The sequence below is a fragment of the Callospermophilus lateralis genome, chromosome 4 (genome assembly GCF_048772815.1).
Source record: "Callospermophilus lateralis isolate mCalLat2 chromosome 4, mCalLat2.hap1, whole genome shotgun sequence".
NCBI lineage: Eukaryota > Metazoa > Chordata > Mammalia > Rodentia > Sciuridae > Callospermophilus > Callospermophilus lateralis.
This window is the reverse complement of record NC_135308.1, coordinates 32,689,643-32,714,918: the sequence shown is the minus strand read 5'-3', so window position 1 is coordinate 32,714,918 and position 25,276 is coordinate 32,689,643. Positions and strand designations below refer to the sequence as shown.

At 37.5% G+C, this 25,276-nt stretch overlaps 1 non-coding gene across 1 annotated transcript; it reads right to left on the bottom strand.

The window, feature by feature from the left end:
• Positions 1 to 22,838: 22,838 nt before the first annotated feature.
• Positions 22,839 to 22,908, bottom strand: Trnaa-ugc (transfer RNA alanine (anticodon UGC)). The gene has a single exon. It is a non-coding gene; the product is annotated as a tRNA-Ala (tRNA).
• Between the last annotated feature and the right edge of the window lie 2,368 nt (positions 22,909 to 25,276).

The window sequence follows — 25,276 nt, the reverse complement described above, 5'->3', positions numbered from 1 at the left end:
ATATTTTTCTATATCATCATGTTAATATAAAAATAGAACAAGAAACATGGGCACAGTGGAATGCCCAAGGATCCAGCACTTGGTAAGGTGAGAGGATGGCTTGAGCCCAGAAGTCCTAGACCAGTCTGGGCACATGGTAGGACCCCATATCAAAAATAAATAAACAAAAGACTAAGAACATTTCTTAGTTAATAAAACAACAAATAAAGGAAATCTTGAGGTTGCTCAATAAAGAAAAAATAAAAAGGAAGTCATCTGCACATTTGCTTGGTTTTCTGTTTTAGCCTTTTTGTATAATGATTGTATATGGGATTATCATCTTTGGAATTATTGCCTTCCATGATTCCATGCACCTCTCTCCATATTAGCCTGTCAGCTATTGGAAGGAAGGGAATATATATCTTATTCACTTCATATTCTCAGGACTGAGCAAAATGCCTAGTTAAAGTAGATGCTTAATACATTTTTGAAGATGAGCATATTGAGTTATATTGCAAATCGATTTGTTTGGATTTATTACAAGAAGACAATCTCATGCTTCTCTACTCTTCCTTGATACAGAGGAAACAGTATTCCTGATTCAATTGTCTTGGCCTAAGATCTTCCATGAAACAAAGAAAAAATCCATAATCAGAGGTCCTCTTAGTACAGCCTTACCATCTGTAACTGCAGATACTACAGCAGCAGATAATCACTTTCTATAATTTCCAATATAAACAGAGATAGCTCTGAGCCTGTGGGTAAAAGCAAGATGTGGACTGTTGAGGGCTTGGATGGTAATACAGGTGGTGATAGTAAGGGTTGTAGCATTTGTTAATGCTACAAACTGAGTTATGAGCCAGCAGATCTAAGTCAAGCTACTGCAGAGAGTCAAGCTACTGCAGAGGTTAACACGGTACAAAAAAGTTATATCACTTGTTTTACTAGCACTATATCTGAGATACTTCCCTGATTGTGATAAAGTACAGAAAATGTCAAAACAAATTTAAAGTGACTTTAAGAGCCTTGATTTATGCTCCTTGAAAATGCTAAGCATTTTATTGTATTGCACTTACCTATCTAAAAAATGGGTAAAGTAACAATTTAAATATTCTAAGGACTGCAAAGCTATTTGGAAATAAGTCCTTTAGTTATACAATGGCTCTGACTGAACCTCTTTCTTGAAGTTAAGCATCATAAGGAAAAAATATAAGCCTACTCAGTAAATCAGGAAACTTCCTATCAGATTTTCTTCAACTCACTCAGAAATGTGATTTAAAAAATGAAAATCTTCTTGAGTGTCTGCCCTCCTTTACAAGGCAATGGCTTTTCTAGCTCCATAGTCATATTTATTCTTCACTAGAATAGCAGGCTCTAATATTCTAAAGGCACAATGATACTTGCTGGACAGTTATCCAGGTGGTCTTGGACCAACATAATTCACCCCCTTGATTCTCTTTCCCCTTCCTCACAAAAAAGACCTTCAATGAATGCCTGCAACCACAGATAGTACTGAACCTTAAAGATATTATGCTTTTTCCTACATACACATCCTTTTGATAAATTTAATTTATTAATTAGACACAGTAAGAAATTCAGATGAACAGAGAAGGGAGACCCCAAAGCATATCTCAGCTTAATCCTTGAGATTGTATTGTAACATGGTGTCCCATGAATTATAGCATGGTTCTGGTATTATTATCACACATAGTAGGCCAAATCTGGCAGTTTGCACAGCTAATACTAATGCTAGTACTAATATCAATATTAGTGTCAATACTGGCAAACTTCCACAGCAATTGTGAGTCAAGCTTTCATTGCGCTCCAATCCTTATCTGAGGTTTGATGTTTTTATTAAACAATCTTGAAGACTATAAAAAACCTATTTTGGATCTTCTTTGTTCATGAATTGGCACCCTACTGAATTGGCACCCTACCACACTAAATGTGCTTCTGATCAGCTTCAAGCAAAAGGTTCAGGAATAGGAAATTTGGTTTTGAAGGTCAAGGTGGTTTTCAAAAGACAGAAGTCTGCCTGGAGGTTATCTTTTGGGAGAATGCCTTAAAGGGTGGGTATATAACAAAGAATTCAACAGGCCTGGCTTTTGTTCTGGAGGTAATCTTTGTTGGCCTAGGTGCCTGGGACTTAACTGGGAGTTGACAATACTTTGGAGTAGAAGCTATCCAACCAGAAAGTCCACAATGTGATTTATGGTAAAATATTTGGGTCAAGCAACCTGGATTTTAAAATCAACCATGTCAGCACTCATATAATGGAGCCCCATTAAAATGGTGGGTACTGAGGCATGGGAGACTTTCCCCGATTGCAGTACTCTGAGTATATTGTCACATATTGATACCGGTGAAGTAATATCTCCTGATTCCATGGGGAAAGGACAAAATGGACACTTTGTGTTTGGTACTTGCCTAGTCCCTGCCCTTCTTTCTTTGGCTACCTTTGATCTGTATCCTTTCCTTATAATAAATCATACTTGTGAGTATAACAGGTCTCAGTGAGATTTGTAAATCCTTGTAGCAAATTCTTAAAACTGGTGGTGGCTGAGAACTTCCAAACTTGAAATTGGTGTCAGAAGTGAGGGTGGTCTTATGTGGACAGCTCTCTTTAAACCTGGGGGTTGCCAGGCTCTTTGCAGGAGACCTAGGTTCAACCTTTGGCAACAAAACTCCCTTGGGTGATTGTTCACCTCGTCTCTCAAACCTAGAGAATCCAAAAGGTGGGGGAATGCTAAGAAGTTCACTATTAATAAGTTCCCAGGTGATTCCTCTGCATTCTGAAGGTGAGTACCACTGTCCCAGAGAATGAAAAACACAACTTCAGAAGAATTTAATCTCACTATAAAAACATACACACACAAAAATCCAGAGAATCCTGAGAAGATGTAATCTCATCATCTTTAACTCTTCAATTTTCCATGGAATTCATGTCTGGAAAATCACCTTAGTATATATATATATACAAGAAGAGCCCAAAGTGCTGCCTCTAGATGACATGTTGGGAAGGCTCCAGAGAAGACTTATTCCTTTCTCATTTCTCTTGCTTTTTACATGTGAGGTTACAGCCACTTTTCAGGTTCCAAGAAAATGGAGGCCCAAAATGTGTGGTGGGAAAATTCACCAAAGAATAGAAGTGTCTGGAAGACAGTTAGGAACCACCAATGGGTACAGAAGACCGAACACTTGAGGCCTTCCACTTGACCTGTTATCTGTTAAAAGAGTGGTATTCAGGAAAAACAGAAAAACTCCTGGAGACCTTAAGCCCCTGTCATTCCTTAAAATCCACATGAATTTTCCCCCCTTTTCTTTCTTCCTTCTTGCCCACATATTTCAACAATCTTATTGCAAGGCAGATGCACCAGAAAAGCCAGAATATTGGTGCCATTGAGTTCAAGAGAAAGAGAGAAAGGTAGGCAGAAGGGAAAATGGGCCCACAGAGCATAAGCAGTAGCTGAAGATTTTTGCTGAGAAATTTGTTAAAAAGCTTCTTTTAAATTGCAACATATGAGACCTGGAGTCCATGTCCCCTCTAAAGAAGGAAAAACAACTGATCAATATTTTGATTGGACTAAAGGTTGCATGAATACCTACCTTGTGGACATGGAGTGCCTTATCCAGGATTGGGTGGAGAGTGGGGGTGGGGGTTGCTGACTTCCTTAAACCTATTGTTCCATATAAACCCCTAGATAATAGCCATCCACTGGCAACTCTCTCAGGTGCCCTCTCAGCTGTGGGAGCTTTACTTCACTTTGCTTTAATAAATTCTTAATACATTGCTCTCACCCTCTGCTGTCTGTGAATCTCATTTTTTGAAATTTGCAAGACAAAGAACCCACCTGACTCTACGCTCTGTGTTATATTATAATGTCTCCAAGGGCAAACTTAGTGCTATTCTGTATCTTACACCAGAAACAAATTCCAACAAAACAAAACCACACTCAAGACCAATGGAAAATTACCAGACACTACTAGCCCACCCCAGCAAATGGATAAAAGCTGGCTCCTTCCTTTGTTCAAAAAGCAGGTTATCTCTATGAGCACTGTCTGTCTCCCTTCTCCTTGAGATATGTAACAGTAGTCCACTTTAAGCTGTGAATATAGCTCTTGCTGCTCTGCCACTTCAACTTATGGACATATTTCTCTCTCTTCCTCTCTCCTTGCTCCTCCTGAATCTCTCCTTGTCCCTAATCTCTGGGGAAACAGGATTACCTTTTTCCCTCATCCTAGGCAGAGTTACCTGTCCTTGAGCACCCACCCACCCACCACGGGAATGAAAGAATTCAGACTTTGGGGATGGCACCAGAAGATCTCAAAAATGACTATCTCCCAAATTAACAAGTGAATAATGACAACTCCAGACAGAGAACACGTGGAATGTAGCTTTCGAATCACCTTTTAGCCCACCCGTGTTCCTCCTGAAGGGCAGAATCACAGCCTCAAGGATAGGAGTCCCCTGTGCTGCTTCTTTGCTAGCAAATCAATAAAACTTCTTTTTCCTTTTTCTCAAAACTGTGTCTTTGTTATTGGATCAGCACTGGACACAAGGACTGAGCTTTGCGTAATGGTATCCCTTCTACCGACACATCCCATTAAAACTTTTATCTGTGTGTTCCTCCTCCTGGTTGACTCAGCCCCATTTCTATTGGCACCGGGTAGAAGTTCCTGGGTAGACCTTGTCAAGGGGATCATGTTGAATAATAAACGTATAACTTCTCTTGGATGACTGGTTCAGAGAATTTGGCTTCAAATGGTGTAGTGTGTTTGCTTATGACATATTTGGGAGTGGAGTGTATACATCTCTTCCCAATTCTGGGTCCAGTGACCCCACATTGGTAGGTTGAACTTGGTCATGGGGGTTAGTATTTTTACCAATTGTACCGCCCAAGCACACTGGTTGCTTCACATTTACCAACATCTGTCTGGTTCAAACCCAGGCTAGTGCCTAAGCAAGGCACTGACATGTTTTCATCCTTTTACCTGTACTGAATAAGAAAGCTATGGTTTACATTAGAAAGTTGGACTCCAGAATAACGTAGAGTGCAACAGCTGCAAACAGAGAGAGCACTTGTCTTAATAAAGGTCATTTGCATATCTGTGTCAACCTGGGGAAGACAGGGTTCATCTTAATTTATGAGTGCCTTTACAGAAGGCTTAAAAGGGGACATTTGAATATCAGTTTTCATATTACCATTATTATAATGGTACAAACATTATGAGTTAAAATGAGCCTTAATAGTCAAGCTTTGATGTCAAAGGGGAAAGTCTTTGAAGTTGAATGAACGGGATTCTTTCCCTTTGATTTTGCTGTCAACAGAGAAAAGGGGCTGTTATTGGCCATGTGATGAGGAATGGGCATCTCTGGACTGTACATTCTTGCAAAAGAGGCTTTTCCTGATAGTGAGGATGCAGGAAAATCTTGATTTGTGTGTTCACTGGTATTCTGTTCACTATAACTTAAGTGTTTGAGTGAAGAAATTTCATTATGAGGGACAATTGATCTAACTTAAAGCTATTTGTGTCAGATTAATATACAATTCTTTTTTTCAAAAAAACTTAATTATTAAGATCTTATGGGTGGAATGAAAGAACAATTGATTTCTGCTTTTATTTTCCCCAGATTTTACTATTTAAAATATTTATCTAGTGCCTTGGGCAATATTAAAAGTATGTCTTAGTTGGGTTTACATTTTAATTCTCTAGGATGAAATCATTAACTGTATTTATATGTCAAGGGAATTTTTAGATGGTGAGCCAACCTCTTAAAACTGTACAGATTAATATATGTATTTATAGCAATTTTGTAAATAGCAGTTGAGTAGAATTCTGTTTGCCTCTTGTTTCTGTGAAATATCTTTTTTTTTTTTAAGTAGATCAACTTCTAGACTTGTAAAAAAGAGATGCATTTTGGAAAATTCTTATTTTTACCTAAGAAAATAAAGATAGTCATAACTTGTCACAAAGTTAATTTGTTTAATACTGTTTCCTTAAATCACCACTCTTATTAGGGTTTTCTGGTGTGAAAGATAACACAGCTGAGAGGATAGGAAACATTTATTGAGCACTTACTGAGTGCCAGATGCTCTCCTAAGTACTTGATGTACCTTATCTCATTTAATCCTCCCACTAACTCTGGCAGATAAGCACAATCCTGATCCCAGTTTATAGATAAGGCGACTAAAGCTTAAAGAGGCTAAGAAACTGGCCAAGGTCAAAGAGATTCTGAGAGGCAGAGGCAGGCCCAACTAGATAGTCTGATACCCAAGACTGTGCTCTTAATTCCCTTCCTATTTGGTCTCATACTCTGGATGCTACAGAGCCAGGGAGGACCTCAGAATTAATTCACCACATACATGTGATTCTGAAACAATTTTAACCCAATTTGAAGAGTGCCTAGGAAATATCTTTTCTGCCTCACTTGATAAAATGAGATTAAATTCCTAAAAGAGCATTTTGATTCTTAGCCATGATATTAGGCAGGACATCCCAAATACTTAAACAGTAAGCTTTGTCCTCTAATCATTGCCGGTGAGTGATCAATGGATGGATCAATTGAACAAGTTAAATAAATCAATGAAATCATCCTCAAGGAGTTTTCAGTCTCATGTGGACACATGAAAGAACAGCTCCCTATATGAGGAACTCTGATTGTCACAGGTCGTCTGCCACCAATGTGACCAGATATGATACTCCAGGGCATCGATAGCTTTTGGCTCTCATGTTTTTCAAATAAACTGCTGGAACTTTCCATGCTCTTACCAGCTAGCAATTCTGTGCCTACTTGGGCAGCCCTGTTGTGATTTTCTTACAGAGTTGAGCTCCTGCATGGGTCACAGCTCTGTCCTACTGTACTGTAGTTATATTTTAGTTCATATCCATATGTTCAGTGTCAGATATAGTTCCTTAGTTCATGGACTGGACCCCAAGAAACTTTCAGCCTCAGACTCAGGTTCTCTGAGAGATAACTCTGCCCCAGGAAAGCTTAAGATGTACAGTAAAACACTGAATATAGCCTAGATTTTTCTACATTTTAGAAAAATAAAATGATTCTTAATGACAAATGATAGTTGTAACCAAGTGAGGTAGCACATGACTATAATCCCAGAGGCTGAGATTCTAGAGGCTGAGACAGGAGGATTGGGAGTTCAAGGCCAACCTCAGCAAGTTAGAGATCTTCTGTTTCAAAATAAAAAATAAAAGGGCTGGAATGTAGCTCAGTGGTAAAGTGTTTGATCTGGGTTTGATCCCCAGTAAAAAAAAAAAAAAAAAATGTGTATATATACATATGGAGTAACACGTGATGTTTCAATATATGTGTACATTATGGGATGATTATATCTCTATGTTTATATGTGTACATTATGGGATGATTATATCTCTATAACATATCCATAAGCTCACATGTATTTTTGTACTGAAAATATTTAAAATCTATTCTAGCATTTTCAAAACACACAATACAATATTATTAAGTATAGTCACTTTGCTGTGTAGTAGAATTGAAAACTTATTCCTTTGTCAATTTCTATTCCCTGCCCCTCTCCTATTCCCACCAAGCCTCTGAAACGAAATTTCTATTCTCCACTTCAACAAGCTTGCTATTTTAAGGTTCCACATACAAATGAAATAATTTAGCCTTAACTATCTTAAAGTCTGGTTCCTGTAAGAAAAGTCTAGAAGGTCAGGCTAAGGTCAGATGGTGAGAGGTGGGGGATACTACAGAAAGGGACTTGGAGTTTGGGCATTACTCTCTAAGTGGTGGGCAGATAGCTACTGACGCTTTGGAGGAGGGGAGGGACAGGGAGAAATTCATGCTGCAGGTGAGAATATTGGAATGGAAAGGCAAAGGTGGCTCATCATTTCATTTTAGAGAACTTGTTTACATTTCCTCAAGCTCTGTGTTCATTTGGTTGAATTAATCATTTCATTGGTGGTCTTGGTGGTGGATTCAGGGAAACCTGAGGTGAGAGAAGAGAATTAAAACCAAGGTATGTGTTGGGTTTTCTCAGGCAGAAAGAACACTGGCAATCTCAGCTACTACAGAGCAAGTGTCATGGAACAAGGGTGTTGAAAATGCTGTACTCTGCTCCTACTGCTCCCTGGAAACCCCAGCTCTGCTCTCTTCTTTATCTCATAACATGCTTGCTCATGCATTCCACTGCCTTAAAGCTTTTGATTACTGTCTTTCCCTCTTCTTTCTCTTTTAAGTTCACCCATCTGTTCTCTAGATAAGGAATCATCAAGCTTTTTCTCTAAAAGTCCAGATAGTAAATATTTTAGGCTTTGCAGGCCATATGGTTGCTGTTGTAACTATTCTATGCTTCCATGGACATTCCACGGACAACATGTAAATGGATGCTCATGTGCTCCAATAAAGCTTTTCTTACAATGAAATTTGAATTTCATATATGTCTAACATGGCATAAAATATTCTTCTCTATCAACCATTTATATATATCTGTAAACATTTCCTATGGTTTGAATATTTGTGTCCCTCAAAGTTCAACTGTTAGAAACTATTTTTTTTTTTTTTTTGCACTGAGAATTTAACCCAGTGGCACTTTACCATTGAACTATATTCCCATCCCTTTTTATTTTTCATGTTGAAACAGGGCCTGGCTAAGTTGCTTAGTGCCTCACTAAATTGCTGAGGCTGTTCTTGAACTTGAGATCCTCCTGCCTCAGCCTCCTAAATTGCTGGGATTGCGGACATGTGCCACGAAACCAGGCAAGTATTGGAAACTGAATCCCCAATGCATTGATGTTGAGAGGGGAGACTTTCAACAGGTGATTAGGTATTAGCATTTTGCTTCATGAATAGAATAGTGTCATTATTGCCGGAGTAGGTTAGGGGGTGGATTTCTGGTTTTTTAAAAAAAACGAGTTTTCAGTTTCTTTTCCCTTTCTCACATGCACATGCAATGATTGCTCTTCTACCTTCTTCTACCACATTATGATGCAGCAAGAAGGCTCTTGTCAGATATGGGTCCATTAACCTTGTACTTCTTAGCATCTAGAATTGTAAGAAACAAATCTCTGTTCTTTGTAAATTGCTGTGGTATTCTGTTATAGTAGCACAAAAGGGACTCAGAGAATTGATTCTGAGACTGAGGTATTGCTCTAACAAATACCTGCAAAATTGTGAAAGGTTCTGTGGACTGGGTAATGGGATTTGTAGTAGCAGGTAACAAAAAGCTTGTATTGCTGTGAATGAAGCATTAAGAACAATTCTAGTGAGGGCTCAGAAGAAGACAAGAGGTACAGGGAAAACTGTAATCTTCTTAGGATTACTTAATAGGTCATGATCAGAATGTGTGTAGAAATGTTAAGGCAATTCTGATGAGGTCTCAGATGGAAATGAAGAACAAGGTATGGACAACGTATAAAGTCTGTTCTTGTTATGTTATAAAGTAGCTAAGAATTTAGCTGAATTATGCCTATGCTTATGGACTTTATGGAAGGCAGAATTTTTGAAGGGTAAATTAGGATAACTGGTAGAGAGATATCTTAGCAGCATGGCTTCGATACCTAAGGTGGCTGCATGGCTACTTTTACTCATCTATAGTAAGATGCAAGAGAAGATAAATAATTTAAAGACAGAATTTATAATTACAAGGGAAGTACAGTGGCAAGATTTAGAAAATTCACAGCCTGATCAATAAAGAGCAAAAGAGTGTGTTTGAGAGAGCAAACTAGAGGTAAGGCTAAGCTACTATTGGCTAAGGAGAGTACCATGGGTAGAAGGAGTTAGGTGCTACTTATCAAGACAAAGGGAGAAAGAGCCATGAAGACATTTCAGAGATATTTAAGGCTTCCACTTGCAAAATGGGTCCAAGACCTTGAGAGTAAGGTTTCTAGGGTGGCGCCTGAGGAACCTCAGCATTTGTTATCCTGTGCAGCCTCATGTATCTGATCCTGATATCTGGCACAGAGCTTCTGGGTCATCCTAGCTATGTCTGAGGCAGGTCCATGTGTGACTTGGGCTGCTGCTCCAAAGGCTTCATGACCATGCCCATGTACATCAGGGATCGATTGAGCCATTATGGCCCCTGCCTATGTTTCAAAGAATATATTGAATAGCTGGTGTGTGTGTGGAGCAGAAGCTTGGTATAGAGGTGGAGTCACCACAGAGAGCCCTGCTAAGACAATGCCCAGTGGAATTGTGGGTTTAGGGCAGCTGGAGAGATCCCAGAGCTGTAGTGCTACTAGCATGCAACTCCAGACTGGGAGAGCTGCAAGCATGAGACTCCAATCTGTGAGAGTCTCCAGGTGGCCTGCACCAATCAAAGCCACAGAGGTGGGGCTGTCCAAGATCTTAGAAGCTCAACCTCTACCCCAGTGTTCCTAGAAGCGGGAACACGGAGTCAAGGAAGATTATTCTACAGTTTTAAGATTTAATGCTGTTTTTCCTGTTGGGTTTTGGATTATCTGAGACTATTTACCTCTCTTTTCTTATTATGTCTCCCTTTTAGAATGGGGCTACCTATCCCCTGCTTGTCTGTTATTGTATTTTGGAAGCAGGAATTTGTTTTGATCTCACAGGCTCCTAGCTGGAGGGGAATTTGCCTCAGGATGAATCATGCCTTGGGTTTTGCTCATATCTGATTTAGAGTGAGGCTCTGGACTTTGAACTTTTGAATTAACGCTGGAATGAGTGGAAACTTTTGCAGCTATTGGAATGGAATGAACATATTTTGCATGTGAGAAAGACATGGGCTTTGGGGGCCAGAGGCATCCTGCAATGGTCTGAATGTGGTCCCCAAAATTCATGTATTGGAAACTTAATTCTAACACAACAATAATTAGTAGTGGGACCTTTAAGAGGTGACTTTGTCATGAGGGTTCTGCCTCAGAATGAATTCATGTTTTTATTGCAGTAGTGGGTTCCTGATAAAAAGATAAGATTTTTCCCTTTTCTCTATTCCCCTCCCACCAAGTTTTCTTGCTATGTGATGACTTCTGCCATGTTATGATGTAGCAAGAAGGCTTTTGCCAGACGTGGTCTCTCAATCTTGGACTTTTCAGAACTGCTGGCCAATAGATTTTTGTTCTTGGTTAATTACCCAGTTTCAGTTTCTATTATAGCAGCATAAAATGTACTGATACACTGTATTTAGCTTTCGATCCATTTAACCACAGATGATGTGGCTAAATATGGCTTGAGGGTTGGCGTTTCTACCCTTGGTCTAGAATATTCTTTAATTTGCATTCATATTTTCCATTAGAGAAGATATGTATTAGTTTAACCAGTGGTCAAATTTAAAGTTTTGAATTCTGAATTTTGATCACTTGGCTCTAAATTCTGGATCTAGAACTTAATAGCTTCATAGATGGAAGCAAGTGCTCAAATTTTTTTGGCTTTATTTTTTTCTTCTATAAAATGAAGATAACTGTAATATCTAATTCCATGGGTTTGTATCAGAACCAGGCAAAGGACAATGGGGCTAAAGTGTTTGGCTCAGCCAGGTGCAGTGGTACATGCCTGCACAATCCCAGTGACTTGGGAGGCCAAGGCGGGAGAATGAAAAATTCAAGGCCAGCCTCAGCAACTTCGTGAGGCCCTAAGCAACTTAATGAGACTCAGTCTCAAAAGAAAAAAATGTAAAAGAGGGCTGGGGATGTGGTACAGTTGTTGAGTGCCCCTGGATTCAATATCCCATACCAAAAAAAAAAAAAAAAAAAAAAAGCTTGTCTTAGTACTTGGCACAGTGTAACACTCAGTAAGGGTTAATTGTGATGATGATGATGGTGATATAATCCTCAGACCTTACATGCCTATAGAAGCCGAACCTGTGCAATGGGGACCTAGAAGAACCTTAGGTTTTTAGTACCTAATACTTATATGTAGAATAAATCTGCATATATCATATAATCTATCATGTCAATGGTGGGTTAGAGAGCAGAGACCCAGGCAGCAAAGCATAGTGACCTATATATGAGGAATCACTCTCTCAGAAGGTGTCTATGGGAAGGGCAAGCTCTCAAGGTAGCATGTTCAGGGCTGTAATCATGATTTATATTCAATGATAATCTAAAGTAACAAAAAAGAAGGAAGAAATACTTTAGAAGACAGAGCCTTGGGAGATATAGAAGGGCTGGAGTTATTGACACTGAGATAAAGAAGTTGCTTTAGAAAGACAAATAAGAGAGTGAAGCAGAAAGGCCTTTTATTTTAAAATTGTTTTCATTGTAAAGCAAAACAGAGACACATAAAACACAGAAATCAGATGCATGGCTCAAAAAATTATAAGACAAATACCACTATAGTGAAGAACTAGAAATTGGCAGCAACACCAGAAGCCCCTGCCATGTATCCAATCACAAACCCCTCTCCTGCCACAACTATTAGCCTGACTTTTATAATAATAGCATCCTTGAGCTTTTGTTTTTATAATTTTGCCATCTAACCTTGTATTCCTAGAAACCATAGTTGAGTTTTGCCTATTAACAAAGTATATGTAATTTAAGCCTCTTTTCATTGATAGATTTCTCTTTCATTTTGTTGTCCTGCATTAGGCTGAAAACTTGGGTTGTTTAACCTGTAGAAGTTCCCATAGTCTGCATTTTGCTGATTGATGTTCTGGGTACAGTTCAACACGTTCCTCTGTCTTTCCTGCAAATTGGCAGCTAAAACTAGAGGCTGGATCAGACCCAGGTTCAATCCCTTTGGCAAGAGTAAAGGTGATCTTTATATACTCTAGTGTTCCTTGTGGGTTTAGTCATCATTTTCACAATGATTTTTGGCAAGACTACACAAGACATACAAAATACAATGTCTGGTTGTCTTACTTCTTGTAATCCTAGTATTCATTGATACTTAAAGCCCATATATACTCATTAATTGGGGATGCAAAAATTGTGAGACTCTAATCATTTCCTTCTCATTTTGTTACTTGGAACATATATAGAGAAAATTTCCATCATCTGCTATTTTCCTTTATTTACTAGTTTCCAAGATAATGAATTGGTTCCTCATCTTTAAAAATATCATTATGAACTCATGGATTGAAACAAATTTTATGGTTTAAATCCATTGCAATGATTATCAGTATTGAAATTGAATTGAAATCAAATTGAAATCAATTTGTCCAGTCTTTGGCCGATGGGGACCTGAATCTTTTTGACATAACTCTCATAGAGTCTTTGCTATCTCCTATTATAAAATGTTTTATACTCATCTTATACTTTTTTTTTGCCCCAAGACTGAAATCAATTAGTTCTCCAAGAAGCTCTACTTTCTTTCAGTGAGAAAAGATATGCAAGGTACAAATTGTGTACAGAGAGAGGCTCAACTACTAGGCTGATCATTATTTTTAGTCCTTTTTCAATGGGCTGACCTAAGACATATATTTAAATATTAAATACTTTGAGTTTAAGTTTATATTTTTATTTAAATCTGAGATTACAGAGCTTCTACTGAAGCTCTTTCTTCTTTGTTACATCAGAATCTACCTAGAATTCTTTTTGTTTTATTTTTTCCATATTTTATATTGGTGCATTATGATTGCACACATTGGTGGGGTTCATTGTTACATATTTGTGCATGTACACAACATCACAATATAATCTGACCAATATCATGCCCCAGTATTTTCCCTTTCCCTTCCTTCCTCCCTCCTCTAGAATTCTGATTCTAAAGGATGGAGAAAATGATATAATTAGATAATCCCATAATTACTCATTGTTTTTGTCTCAAATCACACACAAAACAGTCTATAAATGGCAATGCAAATGTCATCTACAATATGATTGCTGAAAACATTACAATATGAACACTTTAATTTTTTTGCATATATTTTCCCTTCATTTTTAATAGTCATGTTTTATCTACACTGTCAGAGCATTTAGCCATTAAGTACTGTTTGTCCTCTCTGGCGTTTTTTCCCTTTCTGCCTTTTAACACTAATTTAGACTTGCTCTCAAGGTTTGATATACATTTAGTGTTCATCACCAGTCTTTAAGTTAATGTCTGTCTAGGAATTTTTGTTGTTTGAATCTCGTTCTGCCCAGTACATTCTCTGGAGGGGTTCATGGGAACAGCATTCCCTGAGTTCTTGCATGCTGGTAGCAGTTTACCCCCTTTATGCTTGAAAATCAACTTGCTGTGTATCAAATCCTTGGCTCAGACTTTCTTGAGTATCTTAAATGTATTACTCTATCTCCTTCATTCTTGTTGCAAAGTCTAATGATTTTCTTTTCCTTGTAGGTAATGAGATGGTTTTTCCCTTGCAAGATGCCCAAAGGCTTTTTATTTTTAAAATTGAGAGGCCAGTAATTTTATAAAACTATGTTTAAAATTGGCCATTCTGGCTTTTTAGAAATGAAGTTGGTCCTTTTTTTTTTCCTTGTGTTGGGGATTGAACTCCCAAGTGCTTTAGCACTAAGATACATCTCCAGCCCTTTTAATTTTATCCCCCTGCCTCAGCCTCCTGAGTTGCTGGGACTACAGTCATGCACCCCATTCATAGTATATTCTTCCAATATGAAATTTTAAATTATTTTAGTGAAGTTTTCTTCAGTTATGGTTTTTAGAATTTATTTTGTTTTCTTGTTTTAATTTCCTTCTTCAGAAACTCCTATTAACCATATTTAAAATTTTCTTTTCAATATTGATCACTTTCTTTTGAATCCTTTTTAATCTCTTTATTTCCTTTTGATATTGAAAATTCTTTTCTAAACCTTCTCTTTCTTGTAAGATATGACCTATTGTGTTGATAAGCCTCGGTGTTTCTCTGGGCTTAGTCTTCATTTCAAGTGTTTTTTACTTTAATTTCTAATTCTTTCCTAAAGTCCGTCACCTCATTTCTGAACTTTTCTAATTCTGATTCATGTTGTTCTTTCATGTATTGTATCATTTTTTAAATGTTTTAGCTTGTTTTGAAATAGCAGTTGGGTGTTTTGATCTTCTTGCAGGGCACATCTTCCTAGAGTGCTCTCATTATCTGTCTGGGTGTTATTCTGCTATGGGTTCTCTTCTTTTCTTGTCATAACATTGTATGGGATTTGACCTCCATACTTCTCTGTTGTTCATTTCTATGTGAAATTAGTTTTCTTCAACTTTAGGAATGAGGCTGGATTCAGGGTAGCTTTTTCAGTTTCCCAGAGCGCCCTCTTCTGTTGCTTTTCTGTAGTGTTCCTAAATATGGTGGCTTGTTTTCTACATTTCATGGCTCTCTGCTCCTCTTACCATTGGTTTGAACATTCCTTTGACTTGAATTCTATGGTCCCTATCCTGTATATTGTTCAGTTTTCAGTTGTTTTTGCTGTAGGTGGGGCCCAGAGCTATATGACTTCTTTAGGTCCTGGGCCTTTACCGTTAAAAATGTTACAGATTAGCTAATTAACCAGGGGTGGTGCTATAGGCCTGTTATTCCAACTACCTGGGAGGCTGAGCAGGGATTTGCCAGTCTGGATAACTTGGTGACACCCTGTTGCAAATTAAAAAATAAAAAGGACTGGGGATGTAGCATAGTGGTAGAGCCCATGTCCTGGGTTTAATCTATAGTACTACAAAAAAAAAAAAAAAAAAAAAAGAAAAGAAAAAAGTTACAAAGTATATGTTGCAACTACACTGATATGAAGAGAAATATGTTATTATGTATGAAGACATTTCTTTAAATTACCAGTGTATATTTTTCCTTTATGATTTTAAAAGAACTCAAAGCATTCCATGAGTCCCTAAAAGTATGGGGACACCATGCATTCTGCCTACTGTACCCAATGGATAACTCAGTTCTGGAAGAACCTTGTTGTGGAAGAGTACCCCAGTGGTCATTTTTGAGTATTCCTAGTAGCTAGACATTCTCAGCCTTGCACTCACTTTGGTTCTGGGTTGTGTAAAACAGTTTCAGCTGCTCTTCTCAAGCTGGTCCATTATCTTTTTCAGTAAATAGAAGTTGGCATTTTGGTTATGTGGAGGTCTCATGTTCTTTGATTCCTTAGATGCCATTCTGTCCCTTCACTCTGAATCCTTCTATACAGGTGTCCCACCAGGCCTTTCCTTTGGCTGCTGGTGGTTTGTCCCTCCTACTCATATCTTGGTGTGCGTGCATGGGGACATGGTACCATGTTGTACATGTTGTTTGGATGTTTATGGTTTTGCTATCTTTGTGTCTACCTTTGTGCCTGGTTTAAAGAGACTGAAAATCTTCACTGCTGCTGCTATCTTTTCTAAGAGACTTTAGTAAGATTCTATTCTCAGTAATTCTAGGGTACCTTTCCATTTGTCCTGTAACTCCAAACTGCTCTTTAACTTGCCCTTTTTCTAAAATTCTAACACTATGGGATTTGGAGGTAGTTAGTATACTTTAAGATACAAGGATCTTTGTAATGGCTAAGGGGGAATAATCAATTTTTCATATATTAGGATGATTTATTTTCCCCACAGAGCTTGACTTTCCTAATCCATAGATGAGTAACATTAAAAGATGAGAGTGAAGTATAGAGGAGAGATGATTTCGGAGTTGAGATGGTGGCAGAGATCTCACTTCTGGGCACACAGCAGATTATAAATGGGGATCTGGAGGTAGACATACAGTTATCAGACACACTTTGATACTTTGAATTTTGCCTATCATCAGCCAAACCTCAGAGGGTTCTACCTACTTGAAAAGGTTTTATGTGGATGACAAGTTTCCACTGTAACTATGAGTTGTAGTGAATTACAGTAACAAATGTTTTGTACTGAGTGAGGATTGCATTTTCACCCCTGAGAGTTGGAGTGGGTTTGCCTCAAAGATCAAGCAGGAAGAAAAAGCCTCATGATGTGCAAATGCCCATTCACTCTTGATATTTTTGTGCTTCTTCAAAAATTCAGTCATCTATTTAACTCTACAGACTGCCAGGCCAATGATTGATGCACAGCTGTAAACCCACTATGACCTGCCATTTAAAGAACCAAATAGAGTATCAGCAAGCTATTTTAGGGCAAATGTGTCCTGGTTATGTGCTTATTATCTGTCAGCTTCAAGCCTACCATTATCTATTTCACCTGGTGTTCTCAGTTAGGGCTGAGAGTCTGTGAACTACATTTCCCAATCTCCTGTGCAGTTCACTTCCTGTAAATTTCTGCAAATGGTGGACAATGGGAAGGTAAGTAGGGCATTTGAATGCTTTGTTTCCAGATCATGTTAGCACTAGTATTAGAAGAGAAGCCAAAGCTCCACTTCCAGGCCTCTAGATTATCCAACACTCAGCCTGCTCTGCTGCACCCCTCAGATCCACATGAGTGTCAGCTTGTTCTTTTCTGGTCAAACCAACACTGCACTTATTTACCTGAGAGGTTTGAGCACCAGGGATACTGGGCTCCTCCTCTGAGCTTCTAAGTGTTGAAAATATTCCATTTTTCTTTAGTTTTCCACAATTAGGGTTGCCATGTACTTCCTACAGTTACCACTGCCTGGGTCACCTCAGTCCTAGGAGTTGTATTTGCTTCCTGTGTTACTGATATTTAGGTCACCTCAGTATCTTCTTTCTTTTTTTTTCATACTTCCAAATAGTACCTGATAATAAATTTCTTCAGCTTAAAATTTTAACAATTTTCTGCAAATTATTTGAACTTCTTTTGTAAGCTGTACTTGTTTTTCAGTTGCTTTTCTCAAAATGTCTGCCATGTTTCACAGTGAAGATGTGTTGGCATATTGAGTATGGGGGCTCCTTTTCTTTTATTAAGTGGGAATTGTGTTTTTCACTTTTCACCATTCTGAAACTTGGTCATCTGATATATGTTTATGGAGAGCATTTGCACCCATGTATCTAAATGCTCAGTTTGTTATTACAAGAAGAAACAATAATTTTATAAGATAATATTGATATATATAAACAATACATTAGGATAATCAGATTTAGGATAACAATGCTATTTTAGAAGTAGGACAAAGGGATAAGAAGATAAAACCTAATAAGAAAGATTAAATGAATGGTTATTGGTTCTCTAAAGTAGACAGAAAAGAAGTTAATACTAGAATTATGAATGATCTTATGAAAGATAATAAAGAGCTATTTTACATACCTATATTGGGAAGGCTCAGGAGTACATTTTGGGGGCTGAATGTAGAATAGAGAATGGATAACAATGGCTTCCTTATAATGAAAGTTGTTAATAATCTGCACTGTTGAGAAATAATGGGGAATCCCATTCTCTGAATGCAAAGACACATACATGCATACTATTATATTTAGATCCATAGCTACATAGATATTCAGATATATTTGCACACACACTGAGAAAAGCATATATGGTTCTCTTTCCCTGGGGCAAGTTACTAGAATCCTGCAGACAGCATGGTATGACTGTTAACCTTTGTTGGCTTTCTTAGGTCTTAGGACTGTACTTCCAAGAATTTATGATCTCCTTAGCTTTATTCACTCTTAGCTCCTGTTTTGTTGGTGAAAAGCATACCCAGGGATCTTTATTCAGTTGACAGGGCTGCTAATTGATTTTAAAAAGTGCATTTTGTCCCTGGTCACTAATTGACTGATGGAACAGCTGCTGGTCTGACAAAAACCAGGCTGAAAAGCAGTTCCCACTATGGGGTGGTCTGTTCCCAAACATGATTGCTTTTACTTATCAATTGAAAAAGCACACCCTAACATATTCCCAGAGATTGGGATTGTGTTTCACTTAAAGTATTTCTTCTCTGTCTTTAAAGTAATGTCACCCTGAGCAATCATTAGCTAAAGGTGAATTAACTTTAGCAAAATATATAAAGAACTTAAAGTCTGTTATCATTGAGCACTTCTCAAAAGTTCAAAAGCATGGGCCTGGATATTAAATAAATAATTCTTCAGATACTGAAAATTCAAAAGTCTAATGAAATTTTAGTTGATTAATAATGCAAATAATTGTTTTTGTTGCAGCCTAGGAATCAGATGAACTGAGACAATGTTATTGTTATCTATCTATCTATCTATCTATCTTTGTTTTATTAATTTTTTTTTATGTGGTGCTGAGGCTCGATCCCAGTGCCTCACACGAGCTAGGCAAGCGCTCTACCACTGAGCCACAACCCCAGCCCTCAATGTTATCTTTATGAGTATAATAGTATATTAAAGGTATTAAATTCTACTACAAAGTTATAAAATATGTATTTTACTCTAAGATACCTTAGCTAATACTATATAGTAGTGATTTCCATTTGATCGTATTAGCTAAAATATCTTAATAATCAGCATGACTCAAATAAATAAAAACAATAGTAATTTATGAAAATAAAACCTCATATATATGTAATGTCAAACTGAAGGATACAATTGTAAATTAAACAAACTTTACATCTATCTTGGACACGATAGTTATATATAATATACATATTACATATATGTATATATTTAATGACAAATACACACAAATTTAGTAGCTATTAGGGTACAAAAGAGAAAAACGTGGTATTTACCATGTGAGTGAGAGAGAGAGAGAGTCTAATAATTAAAAAAAAAAAATCAGTAAATCTGGGCTAGGGTAGTGGCTCAGTGATAAGAGTATTCGACTAGCATGTGCGAGGCCCTGGGTTCAATCCTCAACACCACATAAATAAATAAATAAAATAAAGGTATCATGTTCAACTCAACTAAAAAATAAATATCTTTTTTAAATGTCCATAAATCCTCACTAGGCATGGCCTCTTGCAAATTATTGTGGCTAGCAGGGAGTTCAAATCAATATCAGGGTCCTTCTTGTTTTGTAGCTGACTTTCAGTTTCTTTTGACTTCCTGTGGTTGCAGCTGAAGAGATTTAGGATGGTTATACCCAGACTAATCAACAAAGTCTAACTTTCTCTGACCTCTATCTTTCCTTTCTCCCTAGGTAAGCTCTGACTGGACTGGACACCAGGAAATGGATATTTTGGCATGACTCTTAACTCCACAGTTATGTGATAGGATCTTTAGAAAGCTCTTTAAAGTTTGTGTGCCTAAGATTTTCTGTTGGTAAAATGGTAATATTATTCCGTTCAGACTGATAGAACAAAATACCATAGACTGGGTGGCTTATACACAACCAAAACTTATTTCTCATAGTTCTGGAGCCCAGAAAGTTCAAGATGAAGGCACAGGCAGACTTAGTGTCTGCTCCAAGGTTCATAGACGGCTGTCTGTTCACTGTGTCCTTACATAGTGAACATCGTGATGGAGTTCCCTGGGGTCTCTTTCATCAGGGTGCTAATCATATATATATTCTACCTCAGGACCTAATCCCCCCCCCCCAAAAAAAGGCCCCACCTCCTAATATACACCTGGAGATTGTGATTTCAACATACACATTGTGAAGGGTATAAACTTTCAGTCCCCTGCACTGGTTCTCTGTCTTTTCTTAAAAATTAAGGGTTTGGGATATAGCTCAGTGGTAGAATGCTTTCCTATTAAGAGCAATGCCCTAGGTTTGATTCTCTGTACCACAAAAGAAAAAAAAAAGGGTGGCTTTAATTATTTTTAAGGTTGTGAAAACTGTTGTTCCAATGCATTCATACAGATAAATCCAATATATTACTGTATCAAATAACCCAAAGTAGACTTTATCTATTACAGACACTAAGCCTGAGGGCCCTGAACACCATCTATGCCCCTTTATCTGCCTTCCTGCATTTTGGTACCCTGGGTGTATTTGAAGACAGCCATGGGCAACAAAGGATACTCACAAGATCAAATGTACTACATGGTGCCTTCCAACCATAAGATACAGTTTTCACCTAAATGTCCTTATGATCTAGAAAGTCCTATGATTACTTACATAAGAAAAGTCATTTGTAAATAAAAGATTTAAAGTATTCTGTATCACACCATATAGAAAAATTCACTATGTATTTTGTCCGGATTCACTGGAATAAAATTATTTTTAGAAATATATGCACTTATATACTTGTATATATTTATACACACACATCTTTAGGTATGTGTCTATAACTACACATTGATAGGAAGGTGATAATAAGAAGTACCTTGGATTAGATGAAGGGAAGGGAGGAGGAATGGAAATAAGAAAGACAGTAGAATGAATGTTACATTACTATCCTGTGTGCACATATGATTATAGATCAATGTAACTATACTATATAACTATATAACTATAGACCAATGTAATTCTATATCACTTACAACCAGAAGAATGAGAAGTTATACTCCATATATGCACAATATGTCAAAATACATTCTACTATCATGTATAACTAACAAGAACAACATCAAAAGCACAACAAAAGATCATATGAAACAGTTCAGAATCTAACAAATGTGGTTCAATCGAGTTCCATGCAATGAGCATTTATGGAGTACCTACAGTGCAGAGTCCACTGTGCAAAACTATCTTTCAGTATAGGGCTTCGAAGGGTTATGGAGATGAATGAGAGACTCTGTCCTCAATTTATTTTTGAAGCACCCTCTGTCAGAAATTTTAACTTTTCCATGCTTTTTAAATATAAGAAATATAAGACACCTAGGGAAAAGTTAGCTTAATAAATCAATAAACAAATGTCATGGAGTAGTTCAAATGTCTCGTGGCCATGTATGGTCAATGTGTACCAAGGGTCAAGTAAAACTGTCCCTGAATGGAGAGCTATTTTGTCCTTCTTGTTTATTAATGTCGATCCATCTATACTAATGGATTTAGCATGAAAGGAAGTAAGGTGGGGGTCGGGAAGTTAGAGTCACTAAATCTCAGACTTCCATCCTTCATTAATATTGATGCTGTCTTCAACCAGTGCAAGTTGGCACAATATAGTCTGAAAGCTCAATACAAGAAAAATAGTTTTTATGCTTCCTTATTATGTATTCATTGACATCAAGCACAAAATGGTCTCATCTTACATCATGTGCCTTCATTTTTAGCCAATGAAGAGGAATCTCCCTTCTGTATGAATTGGTCATAGTGATTATGTGTTTCCAAAATAGCATTTATTTTTTACTTTTAAGCAATTTTTTTTCTATTGACTTATATTAATCCTAAGTGAAAACAGACAGCAGTTGAAGGAATTAATTTATTCTGTAAATCAGTATAAAATGAATATTTCTTTTAATTAGTAACTTTTCAGTTGAATTCTTTGAATCCAATCATGGGAGTTATATTCTTGTAGCCATGAGCACCAGCCTGTGACATTTGGTCAACTCAGAGGGTTTGTGACTATACCTGTATCTGCTTAGCAATTTTGTTCTAAATTTCTTTGCGAAACACAAGTCAAGAAAAATAAAACAAAAGAAACAAACAAAAATGAACACTATTTCTTCTTTGGACCAAACACATTTTGGTAAAACTCAACATATCCAATTACAATGTTAGGGAATGTCAGAGTAATCTTCGAGATCAAGAATTAAGGGCCAGAGAGTTATATGACTTATTAAAGAGTACTCAACAAGTGTTATGGTTTGGATGTGAGGTGTCCCCAAAAAACTCACATGTGAGACAACGCAAGAAGGTTCAGAGAAGAGATGATTGGGTTGTGAGAGCCTTACCCCATTCGGTGAATGAATCCCTCAATGGGATGAACTGAGGGGTAACTGGAGGAGATAAGGAATCAAGGGCATGGTTTTGGGGTATATATTTGTATCTGGTGAGTGGCATGTGGCATGTCTCTCTCTCTCTGCTTTCTGATCATCATGTGAATTGCTTCCCTCCACCACACATTCTGCCATGATGTTCAGCCTCACCTTGATCCTGGAAGAATGGAGGCTGCTGTCCATGGACTGAGACCCTTGAAACCATGAGCCTCCAAATAAACTTTCCTTCCCCCTAAAATTGTTCTGATCAGGTCTTTTAGTCATAGCAATAATAAAGCTGACTAAAACAATGAGCAATTGGCAAGGTTGTTCCTTTGAAGGCCTTCTGCCTTGATGTAGTATTTTGTTTGTTTGTTTGTTTTTGGTGCTGGGGATTGAACCCAGGGCCTTGTGCATGCAAGGCAAACACTCTACCAACTGAGCTATATTCCCAGCCTGATGTAGTATTCTTTATATTTAAAAATGTCTTCTATATTCCTCAGAGCCATAATCTATGATTTAGACACCCATTTAATCTCTTAGCACTCTTAAAGTGCTCAAATCAAAACAAAGCAAAAGATTAAACAGGTTTTTGCAGCCATACCCTAAATTCTACTGTAGTTTACCATGCAACTTGTCTTCATTTACCCTTCAATCTTCCTTACTTGAAAGCAAACTCAGAGTTGATTCCAGAAATGAAGAAAAAAACTCAAATACCTTCCTTGTCTGTTATGGTTTAGATATGTCTCCCAAAAGCTCACGTAAGGGACAATGTAAGAAAATTTAGAGGTGAAAAGATTGGATTATTGGATTATTGGAGAAGAACCTTGACCTAATCAGTGCATTTATCCTATGATAGTGATTAACTGGCTGGTAACAATAGGCAGGTAGGGTGTGGCTGGAGGAAGTAGGTCACTGGGGGAGTGCCTTTGGGTTTATATTTGTCTCTGGTGACAAAGCCCTCTCTAGGCTTCCTGCTGTCATGTTCTGAGCTGCCTTCCTTCTCCACACCTTTCCACCATGATGTTCTGCCTTACCTCCGGCGGCCCAGAGCTATGGAGTCAGTCATTTAGGGACAGAGACCTCTGAAATTGTGAGTCCCCAGTAAACTTTTCCTCCTCTAAAATTGTTCCTATCAGGTCTTTGGGTCACAGAAGCAGAAATGCTACCTAAGACGTTATATATGTACTAATTTTAAAAACCCATAAAATGAATTTGAAAGAAAACAAATTTCAGTTTCTTTCCACCTCTCTTCCTCAACCAGAGCTTGCTTTCCTGTTTTCTCATGCAACATTAAAGGACCTATCATATGGCAGATATGCAGACTCAGAAAGAAAAGACACTGGAGGTAGCAAATTTTCTTCTCCCCCCCCTTTTTTTTTTTCTTTTAATATGAAGTGATTGTTAGAATTTGCAAATGTGAGTTTTTCGGTAATGGTGTCTTCACTATACTCCTGTGCTGGGTAAGGGTGTGGAGGGTGGAGTGTTATTCTGTGCCGTGTGTGAAGAGACGCTGTGTCTGGATCATGGCCGACTATATGTGACTGTAGGTGGGCTTCTCTGGGAGGCTGACTGTATGTGATTCTAGGAAGGCACCAGGCTCAGACCAGTAGCTGGGAAACAAAAGACATGACATCCAGTTACCAATTCTTGCTCAAATCCCATCGAGATATTTTTTATCTAGATATTTTTACATCCAGATATTTTTCAAAAAGCAAACACAGCCTCCAAGCATTTTAAGTTTCAGTGCCAGTTTTATTAGAAGAAGGATCAACTATTTATGTTCTGCTTTTTGATGTAAAAATGTACAGGATATTATTTAGATTACAGGGTTCAATGTACAGTAATTCTTCAAAGTTAAAAGGGAAAGTTTGCTAAATATGAGAGCTTTGAAAGGCTTGGCAGATGATTTTTCCAAGATTCATATTTCTCCTTACTTTTAGGGGACAAAAGAAAGCAAAGCATAACAAGAGAAATGGTTTTTAATACTGAGTAGAAAAATGCAATATATATGTACAAAATAGATGCTTCATTTGAATTAGTATTTACATATTTTGTAAGCTCAAATAATATATGTTTTTCATTATTTTAGTAAAATTAAAGAATGGGCATTCAGCTATCTTTAAATTTTCATATTGCTCACGCTAGTTTAGGCATGCCAAATCACTTTGGTTTAATAAATTCCTATGCAAGTATTGCACAGATACTAAAAGACATTGTAATATTTTTCTTTTAAATGTGAATTGAAGAAAAAATATTAGTAGATCGTTGCATTTTTATGTTAGCCATTATTAGAATTTACTAATGAGAAATCTGACGTGCTATTTCCTATTGCTTTAATATGTTATATATTATAAAGCATTTTCCTACATTTGGGGTGTTAATTGCATAATGTTAAAAAAATTATTTGTAATTTCTGATGATTTATGGGTCTGCCATTGATGACTAGGTGTGGGAGAACTTTGGCTTTTGTGGACTTGTGCAGCAAAAGGATGTGTGAAAAGTTCTGGAAGCCCAATTAGAGAAAGGCACTGAGAAAAAATTTTTAAAAATCTGTCCTGCTGAGAGGCAGGCATTTTTTCTGGATGACAAATGTCTGGAGTTCTCAGTTTTACAAAAAAAGAGCGCTCACCCCTGGCCTCTTATCCTTTTGTCGTGTAGGTAACCTAAGCTGTGGAAAACGAGACCATCTGGAAAGAATGTTGCGGTTTCACAGAGCCAACATTATTCTCCAACTCCCCTTCCTCTTCCTCTTTCTTTATGGATGGCAAACAGTATTCAGATGACAGATTTTGGAAAATTTGTCTTAGGAGATAAATCC